General features: G+C 43.8%; 2 long non-coding RNA genes across 17 annotated transcripts in view; both read right to left on the reverse strand.

Annotated features, from left to right (window-relative positions):
- LOC135423696 (uncharacterized) overlaps positions 1-18,182 on the reverse strand; it is a 125,460-nt gene that overhangs the window by 32,095 nt on the left and 75,183 nt on the right. For all 16 annotated transcript variants that reach the window (XR_010434895.1, XR_010434889.1, XR_010434896.1 and 13 more), the window contains one exon: positions 5,251-5,364. This is a non-coding gene — a long non-coding RNA (uncharacterized LOC135423696). The remainder of the gene's footprint in view (positions 1-5,250; positions 5,365-18,182) is intronic.
- Positions 9,711-12,613, reverse strand: LOC135423854 (uncharacterized). Its single transcript, XR_010434987.1, has 3 exons — positions 12,551-12,613; positions 10,291-10,411; positions 9,711-10,206 (listed from the first exon to the last, which is right to left on the reverse strand). It is a non-coding gene; the product is annotated as an uncharacterized LOC135423854 (long non-coding RNA).

Raw genomic sequence — 18,182 nt, forward strand, 5'->3', positions numbered from 1 at the left:
CATTCAGCCTGGCCAGGGCACCACGTGCTCTGGATTGTGTCCAGGGAAACTGCTGCACTAAAGTGACAGCAGATCCATGGGTGCCAAATTCCCACCTTGAGGTGATTTGTGTGCCTGAGGGTGGGGATGTGACTCAAGGGACCTCCCCTGTGTTTTGAAGAGAAGAACTGGAAAAAGAAAGCAAGTGGCTGTCAGAGATAAATGATGGCTCTGGCATGTAAGTGTTAATAATAACAATAACACCATCTCAGGCTTTTCATCTTTAGCTTAAACTAGTCACAATTAGTACTAATATTTCCAAGGAGTAGGACAATTCCACGACTACATGAAACAATTTGCTCATCAAGCTGTCAGCAGCAGAGCTGAAGGCAAAGCCTCAGTCTGGCAGCACTAAACCACGTGTCCTTCTTTTGGGGCTGTACCTCTAACCACAATCCCTCTGTGAGGACACACATGAGCTGCCTGTCACTGCTCCTAAATGTGTTTTTCCTCCTGTCTCTCCCTTTTTTCCTTTTCCCTCTTGCTGCTCCTCACGTTGTAGACTGGACTCAGTGATCCCAGAGGTCTTTTCCAACCAAATTGATTGTGTGATTTTGTGAACAGCCTGTGTGGTTTGGATGAGCCCAGACCTGCACAGCGGATGCACGAGCCCAACCAGCTGAGGATCCCCAGGAGCCTTCAGCCCAGGGCTCGTTGGGAGTGATAGGGACAGGAGTGGCAGCAAGAGGCAGTGACAAGACCAGGGACTGTCACCTCTTCCACTGGTGAGACAGGATCCAAAGGGAGACGTGTCTACCTGCCATGGGAGCCTGTGCTCCCAGACCCTCAGTATCCCAGTCTGTAAATATTTCAGGTAGAGGCACTGTCAGCAGACACTGCACTCCAGGCATTCAGAACCTGTCAAGATATTTCCTTGCCCCCACTGCGCCTCTCAGCCTCTGCTGTGATCTGTGCCTTGCAGGAGGTTTGAGCTGCTTTAATTAAATACTTACACTGTCCATCTCTGCACCAGAACTGAGGCCTTGGCTGAGACTTGGACTGTCAATTTTGCTTCCTGTATTTTTCTATAAAATTTACTATCTTTTTTCATTGATTTACCTCATATGGCATTTTTAGTTTCCTTTTCCAGTGTTCTTTTAACAGCACTATTGATTCAAATGGATGCAATTAATCCTTTTCAAAGGAACACGGTTCCTTTTTAAGATCAAATCAGAACACTGAGCCAAGTTAATTGTCTTAAAAGGTGTGCTTAGGATCAGTGGAGAAAAGTTTTTTTATTGGATCAGATTCTGATTACAGATTTAATGAGACTTGCATGGTACGAGACAGGACAAATCTGACCTTTAATATTTGCAGTCCTTCAATAAATGTTGGCAATTAATATTTAAATAGTAGTAGCACTATTTATTACCAGAAAACCTTCAGGTACCCTCAAACCTTTAACAAAGAATAGTTTTCCTATAAAAATAATTTTTCACTTTCAGACAAAAACATAAATAAAATACTAAAAAATACCTTTCTGTGGAGAACATCAATGTTATTTGTCCCAAGCCATTCTGTGGCCCAAACACATGATGTCCATGTGTTTTAGAGTTATATAATTTCCATATATATTTCAATTTTATATACAGGCTACATTAGATTACTGTGATGACAGGGATACAAGATGATCCTGTTATAGCAAAAAGGCCAGAAGAGAGCCTATTCTACCTCTAACTAAATAATTCTGACAGCCAACATCCACTGCAACGATGCAGCAAGCACCGCTGGCAGGGAAAGGGAGAATAATCCAAGGAAGACAAACAATTTACAAAACATCCTGCTTTGTTGGGAAGCAGACCCATTCAGAGCTCAGAAAATGATGTTCTGGGCAACCAATTAAACCTGTAAACCAGGGGAATTTCAAATGTCCCCACTCACAGAAGTGCTGTAGCGTTTCATTACCCGATGCCAGGAGAGCTCCTTGTTTTCCCTCTGACAGTCCCCAGAAGGAAAGTCTTCTAAAGAGGCCAAGTCAGGGTTCAGAAGAGATGTTTTTGAGAAGATTCTTGCTGGCCAAAGTCATTAAACCTGCAAAAACCTGCCAGCATAGTCTCTGTCAAACAGTTAAAATATCACTTCCTTCACTGAATGCCTCTTCAAGCACAAAATAACTTAAATCCACACTTCCCATCCCACATCAGGCTTGCACTGCATTAATTCAGTGCAATAATTCAGCCTTAGAATTAGGACCCTTGATCTCCAGTGTAGTATAAACACTAATCTACATACCAAATTTTACCTGGACTCACCCCAAACTAAAAAAACAATTCTTTTTGGTTCTTGGTAGCACACTTAAAGTGCTTCTTTCTTGTCTGATTTTCCCCATTTATCCAGGTAAGTACGAGGTTTTATAATGTTGTTTATAAAGATTAATGACAGTAAAGATACTCTCAAGATATTTTCACTTCATGTCTCATTGTGCCCAAATACACCCAAGTTAGACCTGGGCTTAAAATACCAGAGACAGGGATCCACTGAAGCCAAAAACCTACTTGGGTGTGTAATGAGGGGCACAAGACAAATGCTTTGATAAAATAGGATTGTTTGTTGGGGTTTCTTTACAATGAAGAAGTTACAGCTTGCTGTTCCCCCTGTCCTAGATGGCCATAACTCATCCCATGGCTCAGTTTTGGTTCTGTTTCCTCCTGTGCAGCCTCAGAAAACAGGGCAAGTGAAGCAGCAGGGGAGAGCACAGAGCAATACGTGTTCCAGGGGGGATCTGTGTTGCTTGTTAATGCACCAGCAGGGCACAAAGGGCCAACAATTTGTGGTTCAGTGAAAGTGTTCATTCCTTTCACTTTTCCTCCCCTGGAGCATCTTCCCTCCCCCTCCTCCCCTTCCTCCTGCTACCCCCAGTTAAGGCTCTCAGAGCCATAAATTCAGTGGCATGTGTTTGAACCCATCACTTGTACGGGCTGGTAAATTGGAGCATCATCACTTGCAGATGCAAAAGCCCACCCCCAGAAATGTAGGCTGGGATCTGATATTTGGTACTGCTGTGCAGAATTTTTCCTAATTTCTACTTTATACTGGACATCACTTGAAGTTACTTAGCTGGTGAATCAGCTCCCCACAGCCTTTAGGTGCAGAATTTTATGGGTCATTGAGTGACTGTATTCAGAGAGCCTCAGACAAGTCATTTCTTTACTGCAATGGGCCTTAGCATGGACAAGGATGTTCAACTCCAAAAAGGAGATGCTGGAAATCAGAACCACACAGCTCTATTTCTATGAGAAGCTGAAATATTTTCTTTCAAATGTGGAGGTTTAGCTATTTTGTTCTTTGCTACACAGCAATAAACACATCCTTTCACAACCTGAGGTTGGGCAACTGCCAAACCCCAAAGATCAGGGTTTAACACAAAGGTGGATCGATGTTAAATATTTCTTGGGTTCAGAAAAAACAGTGCAAGCTGAATCCTATGAAAGCTGTTAGTGTCTCTTTTTAGTTTCTCTCCTAAATTAAAACACACAGTTTACTAACAACACTAAGGTTTTACTCCATTTGGAAAGAGGAGGGATATCCCAGTTAGAAAACAGGCATTTCCCTCCCTCTCAGGCAGCAGCACCCCCAGTCCAGGTTCACTCCTGGCAGGAGCATCACACCAAACAGAGTAAATACTGTGGGAGTTACAAGAAACAGGCTGAGCAGGAAGCCACAGAGATGGAAACAAAACCCTGGGCCTGACTTGAAAACTGAATAAATGTGATACAGAAGTAGTAGCTGGAGAATAAGAGGCAGAATCCCAGCGCTGGTGCTTTTACACTCTGTGTTTTGACCACAAGAAGCTTTTTTAAAAACAGATTTTAGATGGTTTGTGCTTATCTGAGACTTGTAGAAAAAGTTCTGGAGGAAAATTCCTCAGAATTGTAGTCAAAATTCCCATACCTGGGCTTGTGCTATGTGGTCCAAATGCCAAGAGACATACGAGATGGTATTTTAAAAATTAGGTTCTTGAATTTTGTTCATGGGGTCTACTGGAGGTATCTGGGAAGGTGGGTGTCTAAGACCACATTTTCCTCCATGTACCCACAGGGACACCCCTCAGCTCTCCATGGACAGGCACACAGAGCTGTCTGCCACTCACTTAGAAAACAACCAGTGTTTTGGGAAATCTCTCACAAAAAACGCTGCTCCTCAGCTGGTGAGAAAGCCAAAGATATCAGCAGTGGGAAGGTGCCCAGAAGAAAAGGAGGAATTGGCTTTCCTAATTCACAGAAAAAGCTTCTTAACAATTGCATTCCAGTACAGACAAAAAAGGCACTGATAACCTGGATCACATTAATTCCCTGACTTTGGAGTTCTCCCTGCAGGGAGCACAACATCCTGACTTGGGGCTGAAAGTATCAACACCTTCATTTTTTATCTGAAGGAGACAGAGGGTAAAAGGTGCCTTGAGAAAATATTCTCCTGTGCACTGGCAGTTCAATTCCCTGACAGCAGCTCTAGGGAGGGTTGGATGCAGGGAGAGCTTTACCCTTCCCCGGTCCTGGTTCACGTCTATCCCAGGGTGGCTGAATTACAAAACCTCCCTTTTGTTGGAGATTTCACCCTCCTGGTTTTTCTGTGGCTCTCTGTAGTGCAGAGGAGCATTTTAATGTGTGCAATCCTTAAATGTCAGTGTAATGGAAAGCAGATGAGTCTTTTATGACAGCAATTTTTCACTCGTTTTTCTTGCTAAAACTATGCAGCAGGAATAAAAAAAAGATTTAGATGGTGAAAAGTGTGGTTTAAATCAGACATCACAATAATTCTTGCTTTAGCCACGTGAGCCCCATCAGCATATTAAGGCAGCAGCCTCCTTTCAGAATGCTCTGATGCAAACTTAAAATTCTGAAGTTGAATGAGAATTCCTCATTAGTGTTGCCCAAGCCTTCTGCTAATCAGGCTTTGTTATGGGCTGAATTATGGGCTGCTGTCCATGTCACAACACTGCCTGGGCAAAGAAGGGACACTGAGCTGAGGGACAGTGAATGACCACACAGAAACTCATCCCAGGGCAAAGGAAAAGCAATTTTTATCCTGTTCCTCCTCACACCTCCCTTCCAGAATTCTGTGTGTGGCACTTGCAGAGCCTTCCCAGAAGGAGCCCAAGATTTAATGAGCATTTGAAAGTTAAATAATTTGTAGATGTTACTGTTGTGAAGCCTCTGTTTGCAGAGAGCCAAAAAAAGCTATGCAGGTGAAGCTGCACCACTCTACACTTACCCAAAAATCTCTTCAGAAAGTCCAGGAAATGTCAACTGAGCCAGATAGGCACCAGTTTAGGAAGGTCACAGACTAAGGAGATGTTGTTGTTACAGCTGCTAATGGATGAAGAATCTGAAATTATGAGGAGAGTATAGATCAGCATTTAAAAGGTGGACTAAAGTTATTGCAGAGATACAATAAATCTAAGTAAGATAATCCCTTGTCCAAACATTATATTGAAGAAGGTAATTTAATGCTCTTTCTTTGAAAATAATCAAAGTAACTTCATTTTCAAGTGCCATAATTCTTCAGTTTGCATTAGGTTTTGTTGTTTAATGTTTTTTATTGAGAAAAAACATATTGAGAAATTTAAATAAGCCTCTCCTCCAAGGACATGCAAAAATTGTTTTGCATGAATAAGTAAAAAAATCAACCCAAAAACTCACGCACACACTTTTTTTATGTTCATGCAGCAGGAACCCCAGTACACACATGTCTTATCTCAAGCTGTCAAATGGCATCTGGACACCCAATGTGAAGGCAGCCAATATCTGAATTTCTGGATATCAACTCCGGTTGCATAAGTAGATGAAATATATTTTCTTCACATCCTTTTGAAAACTTTTCAAACACTCAGGTACTTAATCACACTGTTATTCAACTGTATCATAGTAAAGCCTGCAGGTATTTCTCCTGTCAGGCTGAGGCAGCACAGAACTCTAAAGCAAAATTAAAAGTAATATCATTAAAAGAAAAAAAACCATACAAGTCAAAGGAAAAAAAGGCAACCCTTCAGCAGGCCAGACAGTGACTTGTGAGATCATCTGAAATGCTTTTCTTCTGTCTGGACTAAGGATCTGCTCTTCTGGTGGAGGTGAGAACAACTCCCTTTGCTGAGTGCCGTGGGAGAGAGCTTCAGCTGTACCCTTTACCCTTCCAGAGACCTCTTCTTGCTCGTCACAAAAGGTGAGATGCACAAGGTAGGTAGAATTGTCACCATTTTGGCATCTAAACTCGCATTCCTTTTTCAAAAGTTTATGGAATATGCCTTGAGTAGTTACATTCATTATCAGTAAAAATGGGAACTGGCTTCTAAATCATCAGCAACCTTTTCAAATCCAACTCTCAGACTGAGACTGAATCAAACCCAGTGACCCCCAAATGTCTGCATTAAGGGGCCTTAAATGATTCCCCAGCTGTTCAACACCAGCTCCAGATTTCTGGCTGTTCCAAAGCCAGGCTGCTTTGGCCAAGGAACACAACCTCAGACTAAATCTGAACTTGTGGATGTTTAACATCTGTTAGAACTAGACCCGACCTGGTAATAAGCTGTTCAGGGCTTGTCCTTCTGGAGCTCATCTGGCTTTGATCAAAGCACACCAGACTACTGTGCAGGAGGTGCCTGGTCTGCCTGAGACAAAGTCAGAGGCAACTAATGCTGATTAAAGTGTGTCTCCTGGATCTACCACTGGGGAGAACCATCTCCCCAGGATTCAGAGGGACACCCAAGCACCTGTAACATAAGAAGTCTGGGTTTTGTTCTCTTCTGACCTGGTCACACTTGCCACTGCTGCTTGGGCAGTAAACTACCCATGAAGGGCTTCTGCTATAGATTTCATCCCTGCCACACAAATACTGCAATCAGACAGATCCATAAACACTGTAGGCCTAGAAAATATCATCTTCAGATTTCAAATATGTTCTGAAATAAAAGCAAGAGGATCAGGATTTGATCCCAGCTATTTCCAGCCTGACTTTTCACCCAGGCTCACCTGAGATCTCACCATACAGATCACTCGTGTTTCCAAGGTTTCCTGCCTTTTCAGCAGTGTACATTGAAATAACACAAAAATCATCCTTAGCTTTACAAGGGACCCAGAAAGAAATTTGTCAGGAAGTTACAATCTTTGAGAAGGACCAGACAGGAGCTGCTTTGTCCATGCACTGCCCGAGGGAGAACCTGCTCGGATGCCTCTTCCTGACAATATTCCCATCCTGCCACCCAGGGACAAAAAGTGTTTAGCAGCCAGTGTGCAGGTCTTTCCCTGCCTCTGGGCTCATGCACAGAGAAATTACATTCTAATAACAGCAATCTGTCCTTCTAATGGACTGCACTGGAGCTGGATGGCAGACCCCAAGGCAGCAGAGCCATGAGCTGCACCCAGCCCTGGTGGGAGCTGCAGCCTGGAGTCCATGAGGGGATGCTGTCATGGGAGCAGGGGGTGATCCCAGTGCTCAGTCATGCAGGGAACACACTCACAGTGACAGAGCTGCCCAAGTGAAATCACCTGTCTGCCCAGGACCCCTTAACCCCCAGTGTGGGACCCTGGAGATGCTGCAACCTCACGGGTCCCACACACACCTGAGCACATCTTGTGGCTCTGCCACACATAAAAGCTTTGGTTTAGATTCACAGGCTCAGCAAGGGGGTTCTCAGACTTTTGGAACAAGGTCACTGGATGTGGATGGATTCTATTCTTCATACTGGACTTAACCAACTCCAGGCCTGGCTTTCTGCTGTCACCACCCGCAGATGTTCAAAGCCTCATGCTGAGGTGGCCAAAAGGGGTTGTTCCTCAGCAGGTTTCCCCTAAGACCTGCCACTTTTCTTGTTAACCAGTTGCTAAATAAAACTCACACTTCCTTATGCTCTGTTTACTCAAGAGAGCTACTGAAACCACTGCAGGAGGCTGATTTAACTCCTTAGGTAATCTCTTAAGCAGTTGTAATTAAAAATCTGCTTGTAACCGAACAAATGAGCATCAATACTTCAGACCTGGAGGGAGAGCAGGACTTCCCTATTGCTTGATAATTTGAAGATGGCTGATAAAAAAATGTCAGAAAGTTGAATAGATGATCTGTCCAACATAGCAAATTTTTAATTTACCCTGCCTTTTTTATGACTCAGATCTTTACAGCGCTGAGCCACTGAAAGCTGCAGCATTATTCAGCTGCACAATTGGAACAAAGCAGCAAACAGTTCAAATTAATTCTGTATAAAGGCAGAACAAATTGCATCATTTGCAATGCAAATGTGATTTCAAGCTTCATTAGCATCTTCTTTAAGGTCTAGTGCCTCAGTAGTAGGATAGAGTGATGCTTCCCAATCTCCAAGACTGTGCCAAACACTCTGCCACTCCTTAGTTCCTTCTGTCAGGGAAGAAAACAGAGGAACACAACAAGCATCAAAAGCTGACAGCGGTAAGAGAACTTGCTTTGCTCCAATTTGAAACTAAATCCAAAGGGCCAGCTTTTATTTTAGCAGGGTAAATTCCTGATGCACTCAAACATTGTCATTTATTCTGCCTTTGCTTAAATACCTTCAGATCACAGCAGTGAACTTGGTACGATAAAACTTGGTATTCATTTCCTCAAAAACAACCCCGATCCCTATGAGCTTCCCCTTACTCTAAGGAGTGAAAATGAAATCAGACTGTGAGATAAAACCTTTGTACAAATGGAGATGTGAGATAAGAGCTCCAGGATTTTACTGCTCCCACCATGTTCTGCTTTCCTCCTGTGCATCCCTTGTGACTCCATGGGAGGATATTCAACGACTATACAATATATCATCTGTTTAATATTAAGTACATTTAATGGAAGATATGGGAACAAACCACCCACAGATAGTTCAAAAACACAGTATCAGAGGTGTTTAAAGGCCACTTACAGAGGAAACTATACTGGTTAAATTTGTTTGTGGGTTCAAGCTGATATGATTACAGCAGAGTAGCCTTCCACAAGGGTAACTGCTGTATAAACCTCCAAGGAATAGGGATATTTTCATGGACTTGCTTAACTTTATTTGCACTACTGGAGAAGTCTTACCTTGCAAGCAAGCCTCCAAAGGGGGATGAAGGGTCTGGGAATGCCAGTGTTCTGATGGAGTGGCCACGAGGGGTCCTGCTCAACTCAAAATGGTCTGAACCTCCCTCAGTCGAATGTGATAAAATGCAAATGAAAACATGCCCAAACTGTGCACACAGGCTGGATACATAGATGCATATGCTAAATTTAGGAAATGCAAATACACATCTGATTCATCTGCCCAATGACTGCCAGTGCAGGAATAAATCAGTTAATTGGCTCAGGCCAGAGCAGCCAAAACACCAACTGTTGACCCTGTCCAGTCACCAGCTGAGTGCACAACTGAATAAACACCTTCTATCAATGCAGGCTCTGGCTGTTGAAACAGAAAGCTGAATTCCTGGTGCTGTTTTCTGTCTTAAACCAGTTTTTCCTTGGGATCATGGAACAAGAGTGTGCCAAGGTTGAGCACGGGGCTGGTGAGAGCCCATCTGGCACCAGGGAGTCTTGAGTTAAACTGAGTGCAAATAATGTGTCTGTCAGGAGTCAGACACTGCCAGGAAGGGAGGGGTGACAATCCAGCTCTGCCAGGATGGCTGGGGGGGTAGCACAACGATGCCATCAGCTGCCCAGCCAGGACAGAAGCACCTTCAGTCAGGCTGAAGCACACAAATAAAATGCTGGTTGCAGAAACCACAGAAGCACTTCTGAGAGAACACAAAACTCTGAATGGAGAAATAAACTCCAGATTATAGGTACAGATAAATATGTGCCCTTACTTGGTGTATTGGACTCAGGGCTGGAGTTCAGCCACTCTGGGAGCTGATGTGTCCCCTTTCAACCATCCACTCTTTGGAAAAGTGACCTGTAAGGTTTTTTTCCATGTGAAAAACCAAGCAGGTTGTGTGGTGAGTGGCAGAGGCCTGGGGTGTGAGGGTGCTGTGGATGCACAGCAGCCACTCACTGCTCCCTCACAGCCCTCTTTAAATCCTTCTTTGACAGAACAGCCTTACTCAGCTCCTGTTTTGCTCCTTGAGTCATATCTCTTTATTTTACTGACAAAGGCAAGTTTTCCACCTTCTCAGCACTGCAGAACCAATCCAGGCAGCAGATTCCCCTGCATCCATCATGAAGATGCAGCACAGCTCTTGCTGCCAGAAGCCTTTTCTGAAGAATGACAGATGCAGACAAATAAATACCAGCTGGTGGAAATATAAAGTTCTGGTGTCTTATCTGAGACTTGACTTTTACCTTCTCATTTGAGATGTCTCCTTTAAACCAACAAGAGGCCTCCCAAAGCTGCACACATGCCATTGCTCTAAAAACTTCTATAATCATATCTTGTGAACAAATATGAGTCATGAACAAAATCCTGAAAGCAAAAAAAGGCTTCAAAATTAATCTACATAGTCATCACGCTACCTTCAGTACTGCCTAAATTCTTTCTCTAACTCACTTTGGCATTTTACAGATGAAGATAAGGGACACCCAGAGTCCAACTGGCCAAGCTGCCTTAGGCTACAGTGGGGAGATATGGGAGGAGAAAAGCAAAGCAGTACTGAAGATCAGTTGAAAATGGTCCAGTGACCCGGCAGCAGGAGAGGTGGAGAAAGCAGGGAAAACTGAATATTCTTTTTTTTCTCCCAGAAAAGGTTTGAAACTGAAGCACCCAGAGGGTCTGTGGGAAGTGGGGGTGTGAGGAGTTAAATCTTCTCCTGCCTCTGGCATTTCCATTTATTTGTCCAAGCCCAGAGCCCCTGAGGGTCTGCAGGGCTGTGGTTACAAACTCAGCCATGAGTGTCTGCAGGGCTCTGGCACAGCCACTGTAGGAGCCTCTGTACAAGAAACAGTCACTGCCCTTCCCTCCCTGGACAGATCATCTTCTCCTTAAAGCCAAGCCAACTTTGGATCCTGGGCTCAGGAACATCGTACAGCAGAGTCAGAACAAAGAAATGGCAGGAGCCAGAAGGACAGAGGCCAGAAATGTGTCACTTTGGGAGTTTTTGGCTGCAACAGAAGGTGGCAAGAGGAGAGAGCCCTGGGAGATTGAGCTGACCCCAGCAAAGCCCAGTGTCCACAGGCAGCAGACAAGGAAAGGACAGGGGAATTGTTTATATTGTAAAACCACAGCTCTGGACGTGAGAGGGTGAAAGGCCTGCAGCTAATATGGGAGAAATTTGAGATTCAGTAGGTGCTACTGCAGCACAGACACCTTGCAGTGCTTTTCTGACAGAAAACAAGGTCTCTCATCCATCACTTCCAACTTGCAGAAAGTATCAGTGTTAACACGCTCCAATGCTCCACCAAGTCCCATGGAAACAGGTCACAATTTTCTTGTCAGATCATACCTAAAAGGCATTATACATATATTTATTTCCATCTGTTATACAGACTTCATCACCATAGTAACTTATCCTTCTGTTAATGCCACACGTTATCTTCCTGTATTCCAGAGAGGAAAAATACAGTCTTCTGTTGTCAGCACTCAAGGTTACTGCACCATTTTCACAAGTGATTTCAAGAGCTCACCATGGCTAGCCAAATTCTGCTGCCTGAGGCAGGAGTGGGGAGAGGAGCTCCCCTGCAACAGGGCATCGGAAATAACTGGAGCACAGAAAAGAGCACTATTAATGCTTGCATTCTCTGCCATCTCTTGCCAAATCAACTGCTCTGAATATTGGATATTTTTCTAATCCTTAAGCTAAAAAAAAAAGGCAAGAGAGAGAATCTGAGTCCAAAGAGGCTGCAGGCACCAGTTGCTGCATATAATCACTGAAAGCTATAGCGCTGTGAATATATTTTTGATTATATTTCAGTTCTTCATTATTAAAAATGGGCTGCAGTTGATTCATAGTTTTGCTGCAATCAGCTGAAACTCAATTACCATCCAGTACAAACCACTCCTGAGGCAGATCTCAGGCTGCCAGGAAGAAATACCACTGTGTTCCCAACGCGCTCCTTTCCCCGGTGGCAAACACAGCTCATTTGTTTGGGTACTTTGGGAATTTTCTACAAACCTTTGTACTAACAAAAAAACTATATAGTGGAGCTGGATTTTTCTTCTCAGGGAACTTTAATTTGATGCTGACCATGGCACTATATTCCAGCATCACCAGAGCACAAATCTTCCCATGGCAGGAGGGAACTTGCCCCTGGGGTCCCGCAGAACCACCCACACGGCCCTGCCCACACCCTCCTGCACCCCACCAACACAAATCCTCATCTCTCTCCTGGCTTTCTTTCCTCCTTCAGGTCAAACCTGTTCTCACAAGCCCACCAGTCCTCATTAGACACACCATGGGGTATCAGCAGGTTGGGGAACGACGTTTATATTTTTGCCAGACGTTCAGCACGAGCAGCAGGAGCAATAATGGCCTGTCACTCTTCCCGTCCCTTTTCCCTTTCCCTCCCTCCCTCCAACCTGTCACTTTGCTTTGGAATTGCCCACGCAAAGAACTAGGAAATTACTTTCATTTTCCCTGAATATTAGACAATTTCTCTGTGCTTGTACCTTTGGTGGATTATTCCTACAGAGTTACAGCCCAAAAGGGTGTTGGTGAAGTTTTACCAACAGGAATACACAAATTATTTTACCAGGAATACACAAATTATTACACCAGTGCTGTGTTCTACCTCTAATTATAGGCAATTTGCATCCACTGCATTTATTTATTTATGCCAAAATGCAGGTTAAGAAAGAAGATAGATTTGTGCATCAGCTCAAGTTCAGGATGCAGCATAGAGCAGCACGGGGAAGAGGGAATGGCAGAACAGGTTTATTAGGAAAGGGGCAGGAGAGAAATAGAGCCACAGTCTTCATGTTCCTGTCCTTCTTCAGAGGTTGTCAGTGAAATCATATCTCCATTGGCAACATCACAATCGTCTCCACAGCAACAAATGTGATGCTGCAGAACACTGAAATGTCTATTTTTAAAAAGGTAGGAGGAAAACACAAATGTGGAGCATGTAGGGGTTGAACAGCCACACAAGTCTAATGACTATAATGGGAGGTGCATAAAAATACTCCCTGAAAGAGAAGCTGAGCAAAATCAGCTTCTGAAAATTTCTTCAAGAGTAACATCTCCTGGAACCCTTCGACATCTCATGGGTGAAGACAGTGAAGAAGTCACAGAGGCAGCAGAGTTCCCCCTGAGCTGGTATCCCTGTCTCTCTGCTGGGATGCTCCCCAGCCCATGGAGCCAAGTGAGGCAGGTGCCAGGAAGGTTCTGCACAGCCATGAAGGAGATCCCCACATGTGGGACTGGCAGAGTGAGAGGGACCAACTGATGGAAGGACAAGCCAGTGTTCTACACTGGGTTAAAGTGCAATTACTTAAAAGAGAAAGACAGCTTCTTTAGGTCCTTAAAAGGACCTGAAAAGGATTTGCAACTGTAAAACATAAGGGGATTAAATTGAAAGGGAGTTTATTCTCCAAGTCTGATCCAGATGTAGCCAGAAGGCTGTAAGAAGCATTGCCTTTAGGTTCCTTTAGCTGTTGCTAAAACTCCTAGGAAATTTCTGCTATGATTTGTATCATCCAAGGTTAGAAAAACCTCTTCAGGTTAGCAGTTCTTGGAAATGTTTCTGACATTTTGGACTGAGATCTTAAAGAAGAACTCCTCAAATGCAAGGATGTGTGAATCCAAAATCTCATTGGCTGGCCTTGTCCTAAACCTTTCTGTTCAGGTCAGGATTCTTGAGCGACCGAGATCACCTTCTCCTTAGCAGAGAGTGGAATACTTGAGAGAAAAGACCCCCTCTATCCGTCCTTGAGGAAATAGCCTTGGTTTAAAACATGAGCTGCAAGAACCATGGTTGTAGTGGTCATTAAGGCTGTGATGCACTGAATTCTTCCATTTCTGAGACAACTCTCTTGAGGAGACTTTTTGTCACAAGATGCAGTAGGGTTTCCCACAAAAGGGGGAGATGGATGGACCCTCTTTTCCTCCATTCTCCCCTCTACCAGTCCTGGACTCTAAATAACATCCTGTCTCGTGCATGAAGAAAGCAATGTGACTCTGATAGCCAGGAGGTGTGCTGCCAGGTGGCACAGGTCCTTCATACACTGACAGCCTGTACTAAGATATCAGGAAAAGGTCCTTCACCCAGAGGGTGGTCGGACACTGAACAGGCTCCCCAGGGAGTCGTCACGGTCCCAAGGCTGCCAGAGCTCCAGGAGTGTTTGGACAATGCTCTCAGGGACAGGGTGGGATTGTTGGGATGTCCTGTGCAGGACCAGGAGTTGGACTGGATGATCCCTTCCAGCTCAGAAGATTCCATGATTCTGTGATACTTATCAAAGACCCCAAGATAAGAGTGTGGAGTAAGAACAGATTTGGACAAATGAACCGTGCTGACCTGTGGTGCCTCCAAATCCCTTCTGGCCAACATTACTATTGTCCACCTTTGTGAATTACAAATTGTGATCAAATTTGTGCAAAACAGAACTCTAAAAAGATGAAAAGGCTATGTTTAAACTTCACATAGGAAGTATAGTGCTGTAAATATTTTTAATTGGTGCTGTGAGTTATGTTCTACGCAGCTTTTGCTGTGCACTGGGTATGTTTGGAGATCAGTAGTTTATCACTGGAACTGGTTGATGGTTTCCACTAACAAGAACCAGGATATGAGAGTACAATAAATAGTGTAGAATAGATGGGAATACTTTTCACTGCACAAATAATATATCCTTCTTCAAAATGAGTCTCTCTCCTCTGGCATGACAACAGAATTTGATTGTCTTCAGTCTATTTGGGAGAAAACCCAACCCTCAGAAAATGCCAGTTTCTCAAAAAAAACCCAGAACAATGTATCAATTTTTGTAAAGGTATCACCTGGAAACATTTTATACCCTGGGAGGACTTTCAGATAATACAAGGTGTGGGAAATGTTTGCTCTGCAGGCCAGGGGTGTCTGGACACAGATTTAGATTCCTTTTCTCTCTAGATCAACCTAGAGGAGTGCCTATGCTCTGGGAAGAGCAGGTGGGCCTTCCTCAAAGCTTTGGAGGGATTTTAGCCTCACCTCCAGCACAGCTCAAATATTTTTTTTAAGCCACAGCGAAAATATTTTTTCAGGACAGGAAATTCATTTCCTTCCCAACTCCGTTTTTAAGCAGCAAGTCAGAACAAACCCACCTACTGTTTCCTTCATGCTCTTAGAGGTTTCTCTTCCTCTGCCTCTTCTAATAATCGAAATTCAGATTGCATGACAAGTGAGGCAATGGCACAGGACTGCTCTGCTCTCTGCAACAGCACATCCAACTTGCCTGCAGGGAGAGAGCAGGGCAGTAGCAAAGCTCAACCAGCCCTGGTCCCTCTCATGGTGACTCCAGAAGGCCATGAATCCCACCCAAACCAGGCCCACGGGCACCAAAGTGATCCCTCCACACTAGAGGGATCTCTCTACATTCAGAGCTGGGCATTAAATTTTGAAAAAACCTGATCCCAAATTGTCAGATCTCTACGAACTAGGAAAAAAAAATATCTACCTAAGAAAGCCACGTTTGGAGAACAAAGCTGAGCCTTCACCTTCAGGTGACACCAGTGGAAGCCCAGGAAGTTGTTAAATGTGCTTAAATTCCTGTGTAAGGAGAGATGAATTCTCTCTGCAAAATATTTTCAATAACTCTTAAATGCCAGAAGAATGAAACTACTCTGCTGAAAACCAAAGGACTCTGAGCATTTCTCACATATCTCTGTTTATAACATCACACTTTCAGGTAGGGCTGATTCTCCCTTCCTGACAATAGATATTTAGAGGTCTACATTCCTCCCTGTGACATAACTTTATCTCTTTTTTTCGTGTTGATAACAGAATGTTATCACACACCAGTGCAATTAATATTTTATTATTTTCCTATCTCATAAAATATAGGAATTTAAATCACCAAGGAATTAGCAGAATGAAAGGAGCATTATGTTAAAACAGCTACATAATGTGGTTTGCCTCATGTAATGGGACATGTTTAATGCAGTTTTACACAGCAGCCTTTCATCATTTACATTTGCCTCTGGCTTAATAAACTGTGTCATTCTGTTTAGATTTGCTACAGTTGGATATAAATGATTCCCAGGCAGCATCCTCAGGAATCACACCTGGAACATGGCAATTGGCAACCAGCATTTTCATACATCATTTGTGTGCTTCTGCCTCTCAACCTTAAGGTTTAATATTTTATTTAGGAGGATGCCAAGCACTTCCAATTAAACTTGATGGCCAGCCATGATACCAGACAGTGTAAATGATGGGAGGTCTGAGCCTCCTCACTTGGAATAACATCTTGTTCCAGGAGTCATCACACTGGTGAGGATACACACACCCTCCTGGGTCCTGGAGAAGATAAAACAGGGTCTCTAACATCTATTTTGTTGTTACTAAAACATCTAAGTGTCCTTCTCCATGAAGATAATGAAATTAAAGGCTCCAACAGGGCTGGGGACTCACCCCCAGTGTTCCAGGGGTTTTGGGTATGGACAGGAAAGAGCAGAGACACATTCTGGGAGATGATTCATCATGGAAATCATGTTTCCCAATGAACCTTTTCCTCTGTGCAGGACCCTCCACGGGCTGAGGAAGTCCCCCCAAACAGCAAAGTTTGAATGCCTGTACAGAGCAGCATCTCCTGGAGACTCAGGAGCTCAGCCTACGCTCAGATCAGTTGACTCAACGTGTATTTTTAAGTCTACAACCACGGTAAGATTTCGCAAGACAAATTTTCTGTACATATTAGGGAGCTGTCAGGAAAGAGCCACTTTCACGTTGCAGCTGCCCCTGGGGACATCAGAGCTGTCGGAAGTTCCAGGTCTGGGAGTGGGGAGCACGGGAACGCTGAGTAGGACCCGTCTCAAACCCTTCTCTGACCGTTTCAGGGCAGTGTCTCCAGTGCTTCTCAGCACACGTGGACAGATCTGCTGCACAGCAGCTGAGGCAAGGCTGTGATGTGTGTGAGGGCACAGGGACAGCTCACAGCCCCAGGAAGAGGAAGGGAAGGAAACATCCTGGGGCTTCATGGAGCCCAGGGTGCAGCAGGGAAGTTTCAGTAGGAACAGGCAGGACTGTTCCCAGGGGCGTCACTCAGTGACACCAATGGGGCAGTGAGGACTAAACAAACACTGCTTTTCCCAACCTGCAAGTGAGAAAAATATGTTTATACACATTTTTACATGGCAGTCTGGCTTCCCTCTCTTCTTCAAATCAGGAGAGACACCAGGAGCTTCGTGCCATGGGCCCATCTGAATTCTGTGGAGCTCAAGGTGCTTCCTAGACCTGAGTACCCTGTGTGACACCTGAGCAGCACCTCAGTGCTGCAGAGACACAAACCACAGGCACAGGCAGGTCATGCTCTTCTAACAGGGGAACAGCAAGTCAACAGTAGCCAGAAAATGAAGACAGATGCCTTGACAACCTCTGTTTTCCAGTGTAAACATGACTCCAAGAGCATACAAGGAGTATTAGATTTAGCACCCAATAAAAGGAGAATAAACATTATGGGGATTTCTTTAAAAATCACCTTTCACAGGCATTTTTATGCAGGCACAGTTTCTGATTTATAGAAAATGTTCACTTTATGAAAGAGATTGCAAGCACACAGATCTCTGATCTCTTTCATTATTTTTCATTAAAAATCAGGAGTTGTGCTGGGTTGAAAGTTCTCCAAGATTTTATTAAATTGGGCAACACCAGAGGAGAAATAACAAATATGTTCACAGGGATAAAGTTTTGCTCTCAGTATAGCCTTCACACTTTCAATGCTGGGTTTCCATTCTTTCCCTCTGGCACTTTCTGGCTCTTGTTCATTTTGATGTTCATAATCTTAATTTAAATCTAGACGCAGTGTAATCTTTGCTATGCCATATCATATACACATCTTGTTTGGAAGCTGCTTTTTTTTATAGGCATGCCAAGGAATGCCTTTCATAAAATTCTACCTGAAATGTTCTTCACTCTTAAATAACAGAATTACAAAGTCAGCATAATGGTAGCAAAAGAATGTGAGAGTGAGAAAGGAAAAAAGGAAATTAAACAGGTAATAAAAGAGACTTTCAGATGAGATTTGTAATCAAAAGGAGTACCAGAAAGGCATTTCAATGGAAGGGAATTGCAGAGGAAAAGGTTCTAGTATAAATCTTACAGTAGAATAG

The sequence above is a fragment of the Pseudopipra pipra genome, chromosome 17, assembly GCF_036250125.1.
Source record: "Pseudopipra pipra isolate bDixPip1 chromosome 17, bDixPip1.hap1, whole genome shotgun sequence".
Lineage (NCBI taxonomy): Eukaryota > Metazoa > Chordata > Aves > Passeriformes > Pipridae > Pseudopipra > Pseudopipra pipra.